The sequence below is a fragment of the Rhinolophus ferrumequinum genome, chromosome X, assembly GCF_004115265.2.
Source record: "Rhinolophus ferrumequinum isolate MPI-CBG mRhiFer1 chromosome X, mRhiFer1_v1.p, whole genome shotgun sequence".
Classification (NCBI taxonomy): domain Eukaryota; kingdom Metazoa; phylum Chordata; class Mammalia; order Chiroptera; family Rhinolophidae; genus Rhinolophus; species Rhinolophus ferrumequinum.
The window spans coordinates 63,677,568-63,683,277 of record NC_046284.1 but is presented as its reverse complement, the minus strand read 5'-3'; the positions used below and the strand labels follow the sequence as shown (position 1 = coordinate 63,683,277).

Below are 5,710 nucleotides of genomic sequence, written 5' to 3'. Positions count from 1 at the left end.
GAATGCCTCAGTGACTTAAATGGCAAGCAGTACATTGGTACATAGCTCTTGAACTGAGTTATCAGGAATATACAAATGTACCTATTCAAAAATACAAGATACATTATATGTAGGCATGGACAATGACAGCAGTAAACCATTATGTGTTGTCAACTGAAACCAGTAACTAATGGTTATAGTGGTTTGCTGAAAAATCAGCCAGTCTTTCTTGAGTCATTTCCTTCAACTGATTTCTCTCAAGTCATAGGCCAGGATCACTGCCTTGAGCTGCTTTTCACAGTTGTCATTAATAATGGTAAAGTACTATTCTAGGTGTTAGAACACACCTCCCATACCATCTCCCATTCCACACGTTCCACCCATTCCAGGGTCTTTCCCTTCTTTAGGAATTTCTGTGATTACAACTTATGCTGTAGTGAACAGAAAGGCCATTCCAGCAGCATTCAATAGAGCAGTTCGCACAAACTTAGTTGGAATAATCATTCTGTTTTCCACCATATTCACAAAATCTCCAAGCATAGCATCAGAACCAACTTCTGAGGAACTTTGCATAATTTTTCAACTATCAATAATCCCTCAACACCTTCATTTTTACCAATGGTCATTGCAGGAATTTTGAGTATTTGTTTTAATAATTTCTATACCAATTTTTTTTATCTTTATTAGCTGGAGTTAATGAGTCCAAGACTGGAAGGCACCAAAGCAGAGCACAACCCCCTCCCAGAACAATGCCTTCTTCAACAGCAGCTTGTGTAGCATTAGGGGATCTGTTACTCTTTCTTTTCATTCACTTCAAGATCACTTGTCCCACCAACCTTCAGCACAGCTACTCCATCTGAGAATTTTGCCAGACATTCATTTAGTTTTTCCTTTTCATATTCACTAGCTGTGATAACTAAATGTTCAATGATTTCTTGAATGTGTTTTTCAATTTGAGATTGTCACCTTTTCCTTCCAAGAGCACAGCATCATCTTCGGTCACAATGACCTTTCCAAATTTCTCTAACTCATGTGGCTGAATATCTTCAAGATTTTGAGTCAATTCTTCTTCTCTGAACACTGCACCACCAGTAGCAATAGCCAAGTCTTTCATTTGGTTCTTTCTGTTGTCACCAAAGCTGGAGCTTTGACTGCTGCAAGCTGAAGACCAACTTTTAGCCTATTCAAAGGGAGTGTACTTTGAGCTTCTCCATTAACATCTGCAGCAATTATGACCAAGAGCTTACAGTGAGCTTTGGCAATTTCAAGAGCAGGTACAATGGACTGGACACTGGAAATTTTCTTTTTACTCAGTAGAACATAGGCATCTTGGAATTCACATTTCTGACCTTTTCATGTATTAATAAAGTATGGAGAAGTAGAACCTTGATCAAACTTCTTGCCTTCAATAATTTCTAATTCATCATTCAGTTTTTCCATTCTTTACTGTGATGACACCCTTTCTTCCAACATCTTTCATTGTATCATAAATGATGTCAATTTCTTTGTCTCCATTTGTACAAATTGTAGCAAACTGAGCAATTTCTTCAGGCTTGTCATGGGTTTAGACTGCTCCTTAAATTCAGCAATTACAGCATCAACAGCTAACATCACACTTCTGGTTTCCACTGGACTGGCACCTTTGCTAATCTTCTCAAAGCCTTCCTTGGCAATTGAGTGTGCCATCCCCCAGCCTCTTCATTTGTATTATTGGCAAAATCTTGAACAAGTTTAGTGCCTATATTTTTATGTTCATCTTTTAAAGTCAATGGACTTTGCAATGGTCACACCATCTTTTCTTACTTTGGGACTTCCCAACTCTGTTCAATAATTACTGTTCTTCCCTTTGGCCCTATAGTTACGACTACAGCATTGGCTAAAAGGTCTACACCTTGATGCATTATGTCTCGGACATCTGCCCCAAATTTTACATCTTTGGCATAAGCCCAAGCGAGATGAGGGACCGGTGCCTGGACACTTGACCTTGTCTGACAAAGCACTTCATGTAATTGCAACATTTCTACAGGGCAATGGCAGGGCATGTGAGTGGTGAGGCAGGTTCTTGGTGATGAGTAAGGGCTGTTCTTAGTTTTATAGGTTTATTTCTTTGCGTCCTCTCTTTTTCCTTGGTTAGTCTAGCTGAAGGTTTGCCAGTTTTGTTTATCTTTTCAAAGAACCAACTTTTAGTTTTGTTACTCTTTTCTATTATTTTCTTTTTCTTTATTTCATGTACGTTTGCTCTAATCTTTATTATTTTCATACTTTTGCTAACTTTGGGCTTAGTTTTTTCTTCTTTTTCTGGTTCCTGATTCGGTAAAGTTAGGTGGCTTATTTGAGATTTTTCTTTTTTTCTTGATGTATGCATTTATTGTTATAAATTTCCCTATTAGAATTGCTTTTGCTGTATCCCATAAATTTGGCATGTTGTTTCTCCATTTTTGTTTGACTCAAGATATATTTTTCCCATCAATTTCTTCTTTGATCCATTGTTTCTTTAGTATTGTATTTTTTAATTTCCTTGTATTTGTGATGTGTCCAGCTTTCCTCCTCTTAACTGATTTCTAGGTTTTCTTTAACCTTTGGGTTCTGAAAGGATACTTGGTATAATCTCTATCTTGAATTTGCAGCTTAACATATGATCTATCCTTAGAAAATGTTCCACGTATGATTAGGAAAACTGTGTATTTTACTGGTGTTGGATGGATTATTCTGTATATATCTATTAGGTCTATTTTGTAATGTTGTTCAAATCTACTTTCCTTATTTATTCTCTGTCTTGACGTATCCATTGTTGACAGTGAGGTACTAAAGTCACTATCATTATATTGTTGTCTATTAATTTCTTCAAATCTATCAGTGTTTCTTTAATATATTTAGGTACTCTGATGTTGGGTGCTTATATATTTATAATTATTATAAATTCTTGATGAATTGATCTCCATATCATTACATAATGACCTCCTGTCTATGTTGCCATTTTTGGTTTAAGGTCTATTTTTTTTCTGAATGAGAAATAGCTACACTTGCTTCCTTTGCTTGAAATATTTTTTCTATGCCTTCAGTCTCAGTGAATGTGTGTCCTTAAAGCTTTTTTTCTATTTTTTTTCTATGCCTTCAGTCTCAGTGTGTGTGTGTCCTTAAAAGTAAGTTATCTTCCTATAGGCAACTCATATTGGATCTTATTTTTCTTCCATTCACAAATGTCTTGTTTTTTGACAGAATTTATGCATTTACATATAAAGTGATTATTGACAGGTAAGGACTTACTATTGACATTTCATTATTTTTTTTCTGACTGTATTATAGATTCTTTGTCCTTGATTCCTTTCTTGCTGTCTTTGTGATTTGGTAACTTTTTTGTATCCATATGCTTTGACTCTTTTATCATAATCTTTTGTGCATTTGCTACAGGTTTTTCCTTTGTGGTTACCATGAAGCTTACTTAAAATATCTTGTATTTGTTACATCTTATTTTAATCTGATAACAGCTTATCTTAGATATCATATAATATCTTTACAGTTTTATCTCTTCCCCCACTACCTTTTAGATGCTTGATGTGACAATTTACATCATTTTAAAATTTTGTATGTAATAAAAATCTTGTAAATATGGTTATTTTTATAGGTAGAAAGATAGATAAATTAATGAAGGTTTTGGGATGGATATATATCTGTAGATTATGATCCAAAAAGTTTGAAAGCCACTGATTTTCCATATGGTTGACAAACTTTTTCTGTAAAGGGCCAGATATTAAATATTTTAGGCTTTGCAAGGTTTCATGTAGTCTCTTAAGCATATTCTTCATTTTTTTGGTTATGACCCTTTAAAATGTAACAACTATTCTTAGCTCATTGGCCATACTAAAACTGGCTGTGGGCCAGCTTTAACTCATGGACTGCAGTTTGCTAGCCCTTGTCTTAAAAGGTAAATTTAAGTTGCTATATTATATCAATACTAAGAGTTAAGTGTATGGCTAACTTTTTAAGAAACTGTCAATCTGTTTTCTAATGTGGTTGTAACATTTTACAGTTCTACCAGCAATGTATGAGAGTTCCAGTTTCTCCTCATCATTGCTAATACTTGTTATTGTCTACTTTTTTTTAATGTTAGCCATTCCAAAGGGTGTATATTAGTATGCCCTTGTAATTTTAATTTGCAATAACATCTTTTCATGTTAAGCATATTTTCCTGTGATTTTGGACATTTGTTTTGTTTTTTTAGAAACATGTTTAAATCTTTTTCCCTTTTTTATTGAATTGTCTTTTTTTTATTGAGTTGTAAGAGATGTTTAAGTTCTAGTTATAAGTAAGTAATTCTACTTTATTCTGGACTCCATGGTTTCTGATAAGAAACTCACAGTCACTTGGATCATTATCCTCCTTATCGTTTTACATCTGAGGGCTTTCAACATTTTGTCTCTGTCTTTAGTTTTCAGCAGCTTGATTATAATGTTTGAGTTTATCCTGTTTGAGATTCACTGAGCTTCTTGAACCTGTAAGTCTATGTTATTCACCAAATTTGAGAAATATTTAACCATTATTTCTTTAAACTTTTTTCTGCACTTTTCACTTTCTCCTCCTCTTCTGAGTCTCTGATGACACAAATAGTGTCTTTCAGTATTATCCCAAGGTCTCTGAGGCTCTGTTCATTTTTTAAAATGTTTTCTTCTCTTTGTTATTTAGATTGGATAATTTCTATTTATCTGTTTTTAAGTTTACTGATTCTTCCCTTTGTCACTTCCATTGTGGTATTGAGCTTATCCAGTGAGAGTTTGTTGTTTGTCCTAATTGTATTTTTCAGTTTGAAAATTTATATTGGTTCCCCTTTATATCTTTTATTTCTTTGCTGAGACGTTTTGTCTTCCCATTCTTTTAAAAAGTGTTTACCCTTACTTGCTGGAACATTTTTATAATATTTAACAAAGAATTAAAGTAACTAATTCCAACATCTATGTCCTCTTGATGTTGGCATCTGTTGTAGGTTGTCTTTTTCCAATAACTTGAGATTTTTCTGATTCTTTGTATGCCAAGATTGTTTTATTGAAATCTTATGAATGTTGATATTTTTATTTTAGCAGGCAATAGGCCCAGTTGTATTGATGCAGAAAGCTCCAACTAGACTTCTATTGGTGTGGTTTTAATGTCAGTTTTGTTTTCAAAGCTTGTCAGAGTTGTTTAGATCTGTCCGGCATGTGCTTCACCTAGTGGACAGTTTGGGCAGTGGCCTATTTCTTAGTTCAGTTCTCAAACTCTTTGATATAATGTTTAGGATCAATCCATGCAAAGGCAGCTCAAGAGTGAGCTAGAAGATCACAAACAACTTTATAGGGTTGTTTTCCTGAGTTCCTTCTTCTTCATGTTCTCCCCACTACTTTGGGGTTCCATTTGGCTTCTGTTTTTAGTCCTCTAGCTGGAAAGGTGGGTCTTTATTTACCCTGCTCTGTAACACAGTTTCTGCAATGGTTCTTGTATCCAGAGCCAAGCAATAGGTATTTAAATCACTCTCTTGGAACCACAGCTCTCCAATTGGAAAGAAAAGTTGCATTTTCTCAGTTTTTGGTTCATGTGGGCCCGTTTCTGCCACTCCTATTACTACAAGAAAATCCCATTTCTTTCTCCTGAAACTTGAACTAGGAAACTTCTCCTGAAGTTCTCTTTATTTGTACCAATGTGCATTATGTTCTCCCTCCAGGATGAAAAATCAGAGAGAAAACATTTGCTAAAATTTGCC

The 5,710-nt window shown here is 34.6% G+C and overlaps 1 pseudogene; it reads right to left on the bottom strand.

Moving 5' to 3' along the window:
• Positions 1-315: 315 nt before the first annotated feature.
• Positions 316-1,997, bottom strand: LOC117028544 (60 kDa heat shock protein, mitochondrial-like; annotated as a pseudogene).
• Positions 1,998-5,710: the final 3,713 nt, after the last annotated feature.